We start from the raw sequence: 13,843 nt of genomic DNA, 5'->3' as shown, positions 1-13,843 counted from the left end.
CCTATTGCCGCTAAATACAATTCCAAACGTTGTTTGAACCTTCTCCAATTTTCAGCCACATTACCTGTCAACTGAAGCTTCGCCGGTGGGTGTAAACCTTCCATTTTTTCACTTCGTTAGCTATTCTCCAATGGTAAGTAACGATGTTCTCTTTTAGCTTGCTAATATGTGGAGAGCTGATTTAACTCCAGATTTTTCCTCTTCATCTCTTTCAATCACTTCTGACACCATGTATTGATTTGTATTGTGGGTTCAATGACGAGACATTTATGAAAGAGAATGTCTTTTAATCTAAAGTATTACAACTCAGTTAACAGCATTACAGGAGACACCATCTTAGAGCTCCATCTAAAACGAAAGTAAAACTAAACTGCTTGTCGCTCACATGCCCTCTGCTGGTCAGGCATAAGTAATCAATCAGGCAAACATGCTGGTAAGGCATCATAATCAAACAGGCAAATACCATCACTATTTGCTGATATCATTACAATTTCAACTTTTGGCATTAGTGTAAATGGGCAATATCGGATTGGCCACCCGTTATACACCTCTCCCGAAGTCAATGGAAATGAAAATCAGGAGAGGTGTATAACGGGCAGCCGATCCAATATCGCCCTGTCTACACTATCATCAAAAGTTAAAATTACCCCCTAGAACTTTCTCCAGAGGAGAATGGGGCAGGTGCTTGCTACAGGGACTTCTGAGTGGCTTTCTGGTCATTATTCCCTCTATCATTACCTTCAAGGTAGAAATTTCTTCCTGCCTCCACCTCCTCATCATCATCTTCCACTGCCTCCTGATCAGTGTCCGTTGCAGTGATGGCTCTGTAGGAAAGGGAGAATAACATAAGTGTAGGTGAATATAACCTCATCACATTAAGTAGCCAGTGAATGGTGAGGGGTTTCTTGCATGTCTACAATTTTACAGGGATACCATGGTGAACGTTTAGGCCGGCACCCACTCACCTGCTCCCTACATTGTCCCACCAATCTCGCCATCTCCCTTAGCTAAAGGAGAGCGTGTCCTCAAAAGTTTCATGGCCTGTTTCTCATAGGGGGTCAGCTCTCTAATGTCAAGTGTGCCCTCTTTGATCGCATGCCTTTCATGGGCATTGGGCAAGTTTCTCCTGAAACAAGATTGAGTGTGTTGAGTCTGTGTGTCCCAGTTATGCTTATTATAAATCACTGGAAACAGACAACAAGAATAACTTTAACAGGTCTTTACTATTCGGAGGTCAGGGCTGAACTGCCCAGCAAATCACTACACAACGTTTATATACCGGTGTGGTCACCACCGGTATTACAGTATACAGAAGCCAAGAGAAAGTAGTACATCTCTTAAGGTAGTTCTCTTAAGGTGGAACAGGTTACATACACCACAATCCTCCCTTTTTAGCTTAACAGTGTATATCCCCATTTAACATAACATAATAACATATATACAACTTCATGCAAAACAGTTCAAAGATTCAGTCTCTGAGGAGGCCTCCTGATCCGAGTTGGATAACGCCTTTCAGGGGTCTCTGATTCTCGTTGCTGGGGTGACTCATCTAGTTGATCTCTTATGGATTGGACATAATCATCAGGTACATTCACTTCTCAGGTAGATGCTTCAGGTTCACTAACTTCTTCCACGGTTGTCTCTGCCGTAACCATGGGTTCGACCCTTGTTCTCGATTCTACCAGTTAGTCAGCATGACGTCGTATTACATTTTCACCAATATCTACCGTGTACATCAGGGGTCCTTGTCTGGCCCGAATTGTTCCAGATTGCCATTTCTCATTTTTATGGTCCCGGGCTAACACTGGTTGTCCTATTTCAAAACTCCGAGTGGTCTTGTTATTTATATGCTGGAACTGTTTGTTTTCGACTTCCCTCCGCACATTTGGTTTTAACAAGTCCAACCTGGACCGCAACCTCCTGTTTTGAACATCATGGCAGGACTTTGGTTTGTCACTGCATGAGTGGCGTTTCGATATGCCAGTAGGAAATTGTCCACCTTGTGTTGTAGTGGAATCTGATCTTCGCTCATGGCCTTTATTGCTTTTTTGAACGTTTGTACAAATCTCTCGGCCAACCCGTTTGTAGCCGGATGATATGGGGCAGAGGTATAATGTTTCACCCCATTCTTCTTCATGAATTTCTGGAATTCTTCTGACACGAACTGCGGTCCGTTGTCTGAACATATTTGTTCTGGCAATCCATTTCTTGCAAATATCATTCTTAGCACCGCGATCGTCTTTTCCGAGGTAGTGGTAGTCATCTTAATCACTTCTGGCCATTTAGAATGTGCGTCCACCGCAATTAAAAACATGGAGTCCATGAATGGGCCAGCAAAGTCAATATGTACACGTTGCCATGGGGTTGAAGGCCATTCCCATGGATGCAGCGGTGCAATCGGAGGTGCATTTTGAACTTTTTGGCACCCTGAGCAGCTTTTCGTCAGATCCTCTATCTGTTGGTCGATACCCGGCCACCACACATTAGCCCTAGCAAGGCTTTTCATCTTGACTCCCCCCAGATGACCTTCATGCAGTTCCTTTAGAACTCTCTCTCTTAACTTAGGAGGAATAATCACCCTTGTTCCATACATCAATGTTCCTTGACAGACGGACAGCTGTTCCCGTCTTGCTGAGAATGCCGGTAACAGTGGATCACCATGTGCTGGCCATCCCTTCATTGTCAATTCGTAGACCCGGGACAGTGTCGGGTCGTTCCTGGTTTCTCTTTCAATACTTGCATTGGTGACTGGTAAACATTCGATGATGGTCGAGTGAAATAACTCAACAGGGTCAACCGTCGGTGCCTCCTCCGCTGTAGGTAGTGGCAGGCGCGGCAGCCCATCAGCATTACCATGCTGCTTTGTACCTTTGAATTCAATCTGATATTGATGTGCCCCTAGGAAAAGGGACCATCTCTGGAGCCTCTGTGCTGTCATCACAGAAACACCCTTCTTAGGGTTAAAAATGGATACCAACGGCTGGTGGTCCGTCAGTAGCGTAAACTTTTGGCCCTGCAGGTAATGATTAAACTTCTTTACTCCCCACACAAGGCTGAGAGCCTTCCTATCTATCTGAGCATAGTTGCGCTCAGCGGAGGTCAATGATCTGGATGCGAACGCGACTGGCCTCTCCAAGCCATTTGGCAACTTGTGTGAGAGTACTGCCCCAATACCATATGGAGAAGCATCACAAGCCAAACGAATAGGCAGCGTTGGGTTGAAGTGAGCCAACACTTCCTCTGAGGTGATCAATGCCTTGATTTTGCGAAAGGCCCTCTTACAGTCCTCGCTCCACTTCCATGGTACTCCCTTCTGCAAAAGAGCGTTCAGCGGGTGCAGCACCGTGGATAAATTTGGCAGAAACTTATGGTAATAGTTAATCAACCCTAGGAACGACCTCAACTGGAATACATTATCCGGAGCGGGAGCCTTCACAACAGCTTCGATCTTGTCAGGAGACTTATGAAGCCCCTCCTGGTCAATGACATGACCACAGTACGAGATCCGCTTCTGAAAGAACTCACATTTCTGGCGATTAACTCGAAGTCCATATTCTTTCAATCTGGTGAGCACCAGTTCCAAATTTGCAAGGTGTTCCTCATCAGCATCTCCTGTAATCAGAATATCTCCAGGTAACATTGTGTGCCTGGAATTCCCTGTAATACCTGCTCCATGGCCCTCTGCCAAATTGTTGGAGCCGATGCCACTCCAAAAACCAGTCTATTATACCGATACAAGCCTCTATGCGTGTTGATCGTGAGATACTGGCGTGACTCTTCCTCAACTTCCATCTGTAAGTACGCCTGCGCCAGGTCTATCTTGGTGAAGTGTTTCCCGCCAGACAACGAAGCGAAGATATCCTCTATCCGCGGAAGCGGATATTGCACCGTGTGAAGCACCGGATTAACAGTGATCTTGAAATCTCCACAGATGCGAACCTTCCCCGGTTCCCCCGGCTTGTTGCTCGATGAACGCTTCATGACGGGAACAATGGGCGTGGCCCACTCACTCCAGTCCACCTTAGACAGTACTCCTGAACGTTCTAGCCCTTCCAGCTCAGCTTCCACAGCAGGTCGTATCGCATAAGGTACCTGTCTGGCTTTGAAACATTTCGGGTTTGCATGTTCTTCAACCTTGATGTTTGCCGTAATTCCTCTCAGTGTTCCCAGTCCCTGTTGGAACACCTCTTTAGCATCGTCCAATATTCTGGACAATCGTTTAGGTTTGACATCTTCTTTTTTACCGGAATCTACCGTTAGTGCTTTTAAGGAATGCCAGTCCATATTTATTCTCCTGATCCACTCCTGTCCCAGTAGTGGTGGACCTCCCTCAGGTAGTACATACAAGTCAATTCCTCGGCTTTCTTTGCCCTTGTGGACCACCTTTACCTTTATCTTTCCGATGGGGTATACTCTTTGCCCCGTGTATGTTTTCAATACAATCTCCGTATCCCGTAGGGGAATATTTGGGAATAACCTTTTGTAATCTTGCTTATTCATAACCGTCAATGCCGATCCAGTGTCCAATTCCATCTTCACTTGGACTCCTGCTATCTGAAGTGTGACCCAGATAGTTTGGAGGTCTGCTTCATTACCCACATTGTGTACTCTTAGACAACCCAGTTCCTTACTGCTGGAGTCTGAATCTGACTTCTGTTCATCCGAACTGTTCTCTGTCACCTTGTGTACCTTTCTGCACTTTTCCTGCGGTGACTTTTTGTTGCTGGTCTTCTTTCCTGACCGGCATACTTTAGCTATGTGACCAAGCCTGCCACATTTTCTGCATTCCTGACTTTTGAACCAGCACTGGTTCTGATCGTGCGTTGTCTTTCCACAACGATAACACTTTACTGCACCCAAGGCCATTTGATTGGTGCTGAGTTCCGATGACCTTAGCTGCATTTCCGCAGTGTCTCTCGCTGCGGCTTCGTGCGATGCTGCAATAGTGACAGCTTTATCAAGCGTAAGATCATTCTCCTCTAGCAGTCGCTTTTGTGTTCCTTCTTTTAACAATCCACACACAAATTTATCTCTCAGCGCATCTGCTAGTCCTGTTCCAAACTGACAGTACTTTGATAGCTTACGCAGTTCAATTAAGAATTCAGCGTTGCTTTCTTCTTTCAGCTGCGTTCTTCTATAAAATTTAAATCGTTCCGCTATCAGCAGCGGCGTGGGGTTTAAATGATTTTTCAGTACAGTAACAATATTCGCGAAAGTCTGATCCGCCGGTTTATCTGGTGATACAAGGTGCTTCAATAGCCCGTACGTCTTCGCACCCATTGAGTTTAATAAGGTTAGTGCTTTCTTATCATCTGGTACCTCATTTGCTTTACAATAAACTTCCATGCGTTCTACATACGTGGCCCAATCTTCGACATCGCTATCAAAAGCATTGATGTTACCATGTTTAGGCATCCTTGCAAGTTTCTTTAAATTTTCTTTTTCCCAAAATGGCGGCTTCCCGCGCTTGTCTTCTTCCCCCGCCTACTAAAATGGCAGCTTCCCGCGCTTGGCGGTTTTTTTTTCCCGCGCTCGTCTTCTTCCCCCGCCGACTACAATGGCGGCTTCCCGCATTTGCCTTCTTCCCCCGCTGGCTGCAATGGCGATTGCCGTGCTGCTGCCGTTCTCGCCTCCTCAGCAGTTCTCAATTCCCCGACGCTGCTTTTTGCTCCCCCGCGGTTCCCGTGGGCATTCACGCTTCCCCTGCTGTTGCGCCTCTCAGCCCCGCTTGCAGGCCGATCCTTTACACCGGCTGCGGTTGAGTTCTCCGCGGTTCTCGTGGCCTTAACGCTGCCCCAGTTGCTGCGCCTCTCGGCCCCGATTGCAGCCCGGCCCTTTTCACCGGCCGCGGTCGAGTTCTCCGCCCTTTTTCCTCCGTTTTCCCTCCCCTACTCCACAGCCAACGCGGCCGACTTTCTGCTCGTGTCGCTGATCGGCTTACCCACCACCGTGGTAGAAGGGATGATCACTGCCTGTCGCTGATGGAGGGCTTCGTGGTCAGAATTTTTCTTTTTAACCCGGGTTCTCGATGCCTCCCGTGCGATGTGGTGCTCAGCAGGATGATGAGGGCGGATGCCTCTTCTCGACGCCCGTTCTGAGGACGAAGCTGCCTTGGATGTAAAACTGCCGCAGGGTAAGATCGGACTCGTCGCCACTGTTGAGTCTGTGTGTCCCAGTTATGCTTATTATAAATCACTGGACACAGACAACAAGAATAACTTTAACAGGTCTTTACTATTCAGAGGTCAGGGCTGAACTGCCCAGCAAATCACTATACAACGTTTATATACCGGTGTGGTCACCACCGGTATTACAGTATACAGCAGCCAAGAGAAAGTAGTACATCTCTTAAGGTAGTTCTCTTAAGGTGGAACAGGTTACATACACCACAGAGTGCATTAGGTGAATGATAGTATTTGAGGGATGTCTCCTTGATGACATCAGAAAGCCGATTAAACAGATTTGGTGGTATCATCCTATTAAAGTGGAGGGAAGGTATTTAAGGCTCTGCATGCAAGTCATGGTTGTAAGAATAAGTGCCAACATATAATGCAAGATGCAGACTATAATCATTTTCCAACTATCTCCAGGGCATATCCTGTTAAAGAGGATGAAAGGTATTTAAGGCTCTGCTTGCGAGTCATTCTTGTAAGGGTAAGTGCTGTAGTGTATGTACCTTTAAGGGGAGAACTACTTTTTACAGCTCTTGTATACTGTAGTACCGGCAGTGACCACACCTGTATATAAACCCTGAGTAGGGATCTGTACTGTTAGTTTTAGAGTAACCCTCATCCAGTAAACACCTGTTGATTGTTCCTCTGCAGTCTCTGTCTATTTCTTGAAGGACACCATACATCAAGATTCACGGATTTAACATTGGCGACGAGGCGATTCGAACCTACCTGCAACTCTGCAGAGGAAGGCCGATTCCAGAGGCACGGGCGTCGACCATCTGGCGGAGACTCCAGCGAGGCGGGCTGGCAACAGGTACAGCGCAGACATCCCCGCACAGCGGCGGCTAGAGCCAACCGACGGCACAGGAAAAGGCCGAGCAGCGTCGACGGGAGCAGAGAGAGAGGGTAAAGCGCACAGGGCGCAGCCGGGGTTCAGGACCGAGCGGCGTCAACAAGAGAGGTGTGCAGGAAAATGCGCAGAGCGCGGCCGGTGTTCAAGGGCTGAGCAGCGTCCGCGGGGGAAGAAAGGAACGCGTGGGAGACGCCATTTGAGCTGCAGCGGAGAAGAAGGGAGAGCGCGGGAGACGCCATTTTTGAGCCGCAGCGGAGAAGAAGGGAGAGCGCGGGAGACGCCATTTTGAGCCACAGCGGAGAAGAAGGGAGAGCGCAGGAGACGCCATTTTTAGCCAGTCTAACCACACCCAGGGATGCTGAAGAGTGGCAGTGTCACAGCGTTTGACAATGAAGTCGAAGATTGGGCGACATATGTAGAACGCATAGAAGTGTACTGCAAGGCGAAGGAAGTGCCAGATGCCAGGAAAGCACTGGTATTGTTGAATTCCATGGGTGCAAAAACGTATGGCTTACTGCGAAACCTAGTAACCCCAGTGTTGTGTATGTGCCTTTAAGAGAAGAACTGATTCTATACTGTAGTACCGGCAGTGACCACCCCTGTATATAAAGCCATAGCAGGCTTCTGTATTTCAGTCTTGAATTACTCTCTGTTCAGTAAATACCTGTTTTATTGTTCTCCTGCAGTCTGAGTATTATTGATCCTCGGACACTACACTGGCGACGGGCAGGTTTGAACTCACCTGCAGTACTGCATCACCTCACGGGGATCTTTTCCCTGAAGAGAAGCTTCTTGGAGGTCGAAGTCAGAACGGCGGGCGTCGACCGCGGGCAACCGCCCAGGGATCCATCGGAGAGTTGCAGGGGAGGCTGTGGAGAGCTGGGCCTGGCTCCCCAGTCGAGGTGTTCCAGCAAGTCATGCTGGTAGCAGGTAGTGCGCTGACCCTTCCGGACTGCGGCGGGCTCGGGCTTGATCGAGCGGCTCTGCAAAGGGGCCGTGCAGCGTCGTCGGGAGGAAGAGAGAGAGAGAGGATGGCGCGCACAGGGCGCGGTCGGTGCTCAAGAACAGGGCAGTGTGGAGAGGATAGAACGAGGGGAAGGAAAAGTGATACGCGTCGAAGCCGCGGGTCACCGCCATTACCCTGTAGAACGCTAGGAGCAGCGTGGCAGCAAGGGGAAGAAGGAAAAACGCGGGAGGTGCCATTTTATTCCATTGGGGAAGAAGGAAAAGCGCGGGAGGCGCCATTTTATTACATTGGGGAAGAAGAAAAAGCACGGGAGGCGCCATTTTAAATCACCCAAGATGCCGAAGAGTGGCAGTATCACTGCTTTCGACAACGAGGTAGAAGACTGGACCACGTATGTGGAAAGAATTGAAGTGTACTGCAATGCCAATGAGGTGGCCAATGGAAAGAAGGCGTCAGTATTATTAAATTTGATGGGCGCGAGAACGTATGGCCTATTGCGGAATTTAATTACCCCAGCTAAACCAATGGAGAAAAGTTTTGAAGAGATTGTTAATATCTTACAGGAACACCTAAACCCTACACTGCTGCTGATAGCAGAAAGATTCAAGTTCCATAAAAGAAACCAGCACAAAGATGAGAACAATGCTGACTATCTTACGGAACTACGCAAGTTATCGAAGCACAGCCAGTTCGGAGCAGGACTGGCAGACACCTTGCGGGATAAGTTTGTCTGCGGGCTCCAGAGTGAAGGAACCCAGAAACGACTACTTTCAGAAAAGGATCTGACGCTAGAACAGGCTTTCAGCGTGGCAGTATCCTACAAAGCAGCAGCACGGGGAGCTGCGGAAATACAACAGAAACCACAGGAATACAGCGCTAACGAAATGGCGTATGGAGCAGAAAAGTGCTATCGCTGCGGCAGAACAACCCATGATCAGAAGGACTGCTGGGTTAAGGACAAAGTATGCAGGCAATGTGGGAAAATGGGACACATAGCAAGAGTCTGCAGGTCGGGAAAGAAAACCAACACTACAAGAACTACTAAGGAAAAGTACAAGAAAGTAAAGAAATTGACAGACAGTAGTTCGGAAGATCAGGAGAGTGATAAGGACTCCGGGAGCAGGAGACTAAGTTGCCTAAAGTTACACAACGTGATCGCAAAGGAGGATCACCGAACCATTTGGGTCACCCTCATGATAGCAGGGTCCCCAGTAAAGATGGAATTGGACACAGGATCAGCCCTAACTGTCATGAATCGACGAGACTATAAGCGGCTATTCTCACACATACCCTTGAAGGACACGTCCATTGTATTGAAGACATACACAGGGCAAAAAGTCTACCCCAGAGGAAAAATAAGGGTGCCAGTTGAATACAACGGCAAGGAAACACAGAAACTGTATCTATATATACTACAAGATAGAGGACCACCATTATTGGGACGTGAATGGATCCGAAAAATACAATTGGATTGGCATTCCATTCAGGCGCTAACTGTGACTGATAAAAAGGATGACGACGTCACACCTGGACGACTGTCAAAAATTCTAACTGACGCGAAAGAGGTGTTCCAACAAGGACTTGGGACTCTAAAAGGAGTAACGGCAACGATAAAAATCGAAGATAACACAAACCCAAAATTTTTAAGGCCAGACCGGTACCTTACGCGATCCGCCCAGCCGTTGAAGCAGAGCTGGAGAGTCTGGAGCGTTCGGGTGTGCTGTCCAAGGTGGACTGGAGCAAGTGGGCCACACCCATCGTTCCTGTAATGAAGAAATCATTGAGCAGCACGCCTGGGGAACCGAAGAAGCTTCGCATCTATGGGGACTTCAAGGTAACTGTGAACCCAGTCCTGCACACAGTACAATATCCACTTCCACGGATAGAAGATATTTTCGCCTCACTATCTGGAGGGAAACGCTTTACAAAGATTGATCTGGCCCAAGCGTATCTACAAATGGAGGTGGAAGAAGCGTCTAGGAAATACCTCACGATAAACACTCACAAAGGCTTTTACCAGTACAATCGACTGGTATTCGGGGTAGCATCAGCCCCGGCTATTTGGCAGAGGGCGATGGCACAAGTCCTGCAAGGGATCCCGGGGACCCAGTGTTATTTGGACGACCTCCTGGTTACGGGCGAAAATGACAGTGAATACCTTGCCAACCTGGAGCAGGTGCTCACGAGATTACAGGAATATGGGCTACGAGCCAACCGCCCCAAATGCGAGTTCTTCAGGAGACAAATCTCGTATTGTGGCCACATGATTGATGAGGAAGGGTTGCATAAGTCGCCGGACAAGATTGAGGCTGTAGTCAAGGCTCCAGCACCGGAAAATGTGTTGCAACTGAGGTCGTTCCTCGGGTTGGTGAACTACTACCATAAGTTCTTGCCGAATTTATCTACAATTCTGCACCCACTGAACGCCCTACTGCAAACTGGAGTAACATGGGAATGGAGTGATGAGTGTAAGCGTGCATTTCAGAAATGTAAATGCCTAATCACTTCAAAAGAAGTATTGGCCCACTACAATCCAACACTACCGATTCGGTTAGCATGTGATGCGTCTCCCTACGGCATCGGAGCGGTGCTGTCACACAAATTCCCTGACGATTCAGAGTGGCCAATAGCCTTTGCGTCGCGCTCGTTAACCTCAGCCGAGCGTAACTATGCCCAGATTGACAGGGAGGCCCTCAGCCTGGTGTGGGGGGTGAAGAAGTTCAATCACTATCTGCACGGGCAGATGTTCACCCTACTGACTGATCATCAGCCCCTGGTCTCCATTTTTAACCCAAAGAAGGGCGTTCCGGTGATGACGGCGCAACGGCTGCAAAGATGGTCACTTTTTCTAGAGGCACATCAGTACGACATAGAGTACAAGGGTACGAAACAGCATGGAAACGCTGATGGGCTGTCGCGCCTACCGTTGCCTACGGTAGAGGAAGCACCTGCAGTGGACCCTGTTGAGATATTCCATGCGACCATAGTCGAATGTCTACCTGTTACAAACTCAAGTATAGAGAAGGAAACCCGAAATGACCCGACACTCTCTCAGGTCTATGATTTGATGGTGAAGGGATGGCCAGCACATGGTGACTCACTGTTGCCAGCATTCTCGCCAAGGAGAGAACAGCTGTCAGTGTGCCGGGGGACCTTGATGTGTGGATCCTGAGTGGTAATTCCACCCAAGTTGAGAGATAGAGTGCTCAATGAGCTTCATGAGGGTCATCTGGGAGGGGTAAAAATGAAGAGCCTAGCCAGGGCGTTTGTGTGGTGGCCGGGAATCGATAAAGAAATCGAGGATATGACCAAGAGATGCACAGGATGCCAGAAGGTCCAAAACGCTCCACCACAGGCCCCGCTACATCCATGGGAGTGGCCCTCATCTCCATGGCAACGGGTACACATTGATTTTGCTGGTCCATTTATGGACTCAATGTTCCTAATCGCTGTGGACGCCCATTCGAAATGGCCAGAGGTCATCAAAATGTTCTCCACCACCACGGAGAAAACTATTGCAGTCCTACGGGCCATCTTCGCCAGGAATGGCTTGCCAGAACAGATTTGCTCCAACAATGGGCCACAGTTTGTGTCAGAGGATTTCCGGAGGTTTCTGAGGAATAATGGGGTGAAGCATTACACATCTGCCCCATATCATCCAGCCACAAATGGATTGGCTGAGAGGTTTGTTCAGACCTTTAAAAAGGCTGTAAAGGCAATGCATAATGATGACATACCACTACAACACAAGGTGGATAATTTCTTGTTTGCTTACCGGAATGCGACACATGCAGTCACCAACCAAGCTCTAGCCATAATGTTCTTCAACCGAAGGCTAAGATGTCACCTGGATTTGCTCAAACCAAACATAAGACGAGATGTTGAGGATAAGCAATTCCAGCACATAAATGAGAAGTCAACCAAAAGCTTCAAGACAGGGCAACCAGTCTTGGCCCGCGACTACCGAACAGAAAAATGGCAGCCAGGAACGATATGCACACAGCAGGGACCACTAATGTACACAGTGGACGTTGGAGAGAGCATTGTGAGATGCCATGCTGACCAGATTCTAGAGTCACAGGAACAAGCCAAACCCATACCACGAGCTGGTGCACCTGGTAATCAACCCGAAGTGCAGATTGCGTCTACCTCAGAAGCAGTGATATTGGAAGCTGACGAACCAACCAATGACAGTGAGCCAGAATCAACTCCGCCGCAAGAACAGGATACTCGAGAAAGGCGCTATCCAGTCAGGATCAGGAAGCCTCCTCAAAGACTGAACTTATAAATGATTATTTCAGTTGATGTATATAGTACAGAGAAAATTGTAATTGTAATTAGTTATTATTTAGTTGTTAAATGAATGTTATGTACTGTTTATCTAAAAGGGGAGGAATTGTTGTGTATGTGCCTTTAAGAGAAGAACTGATTCTATACTGCAGTACCGGCAGTGACCACCCCTGTATATAAAGCCATAGCAGCCTTCTGTATTTCAGTCTTGAATTACTCTCTGTTCAGTAAATACCTCTTTTATTGTTCTCCTGCAGTCTGAGTATTATTGATCCTCGGACAAAAGGATTTTGAAAGCATAGTGGCAATCCTACAGGACCACTTAAACCCCACACTGCTGCTGATAGCAGAAAGATTTAAGTTTCACAAAAGGAACCAGCATAAAGACGAAAGTAATGCTGGGTATTTAACGGAACTGCGCAAGCTATCGAAACACTGCCAGTTTGGAACGGGACTAGCAGATACTTTAAGGGACAAGTTTGTGTGTGGGCTTCAAAGTGAAGGAACCCAGAAACGGCTTCTGTCAGAAAAGGATCTTACGCTGGACAAGGCTTTCAGCATGGCAGTATCACACAAAGCAGCCGCACGGGACGCTGCAGAGATACAACGGAGACCGCAAGAATATGGCACAAATGAAATGTCATATGGAGCAGTGAAGTGTTATCGCTGCGGCAGAACAACACACGACCATAATGATTGCTGGTTCAAGGACCAAGTGTGCAGACAGTGTGGAAAAGTAGGACACATAGCAAGAGTCTGCAGGTCGGGAAAGGAAATCAGCAGCAAGAAATCTCCACAGGAGAAGTACAAAAAGGTACATCAAGGTGACGGAGAGTAGTTCAGACGAACAGAAAAGTGATACAGACTCCGGAAGCAAGGAGCTGGGTTGTCTGAAACTACATAATGTAATCAAAATGGAGGATCACCAAACTATCTGGGTCACGCTCAAGATAGACGGAGTCCAAGTGAAAATGGAATTGGACACAGGATCAGCCCTAACAGTCATAAACCGAAGGGACTACAAGCGGCTATTCTCACATATACCCTTGAGAGATACAGAGATTGTCTTGAAGACGTACACGGGGCAAAAAGTCTACCCCAAAGGAAAAATAAGGGTGAACGTTCTATATAACGGCAAGGAAACACCAAAAATGGACCTATATGTATTGCCAGGTGGAGGACCACCACTACTAGGACGTGAATGGATCCAGAAGATAGAGCAAGATTGGCATTCCATACAAGCACTGACTGTAGATGCCAAAAAGGATGACGACGTCACACCTGGACGACTGTCAAAAATGTTAACTGACACACAAGAAGTGTTCCAGGAGAGACTCGGAACACTAAAAGGCATAATAGCGACGATCAAAATAGAGGAAAATGCAAGCCCAAAGTTTTTTAAGGCCAGACCGGTCCCTTATGCGATCCGCCCAGCCGTCGAAGCAGAGCTGGAAGGTTTGGAACGTTCTGGAGTACTGTCCAAAGTGGACTGGAGCGAGTGGGCTACACCCATCGTTCCTGTAATGAAGAGGTCGTTGAGTAATATGCCTGGGGAACCAA

The sequence above is a fragment of the Somniosus microcephalus genome, chromosome 5, assembly GCF_052327205.1.
Source record: "Somniosus microcephalus isolate GS21.2 chromosome 5, FLI_Smic_1.0, whole genome shotgun sequence".
Lineage (NCBI taxonomy): Eukaryota > Metazoa > Chordata > Chondrichthyes > Squaliformes > Somniosidae > Somniosus > Somniosus microcephalus.
The sequence above is the reverse complement of the archived record's forward strand: the minus strand, read 5'-3'. Positions refer to the sequence as shown.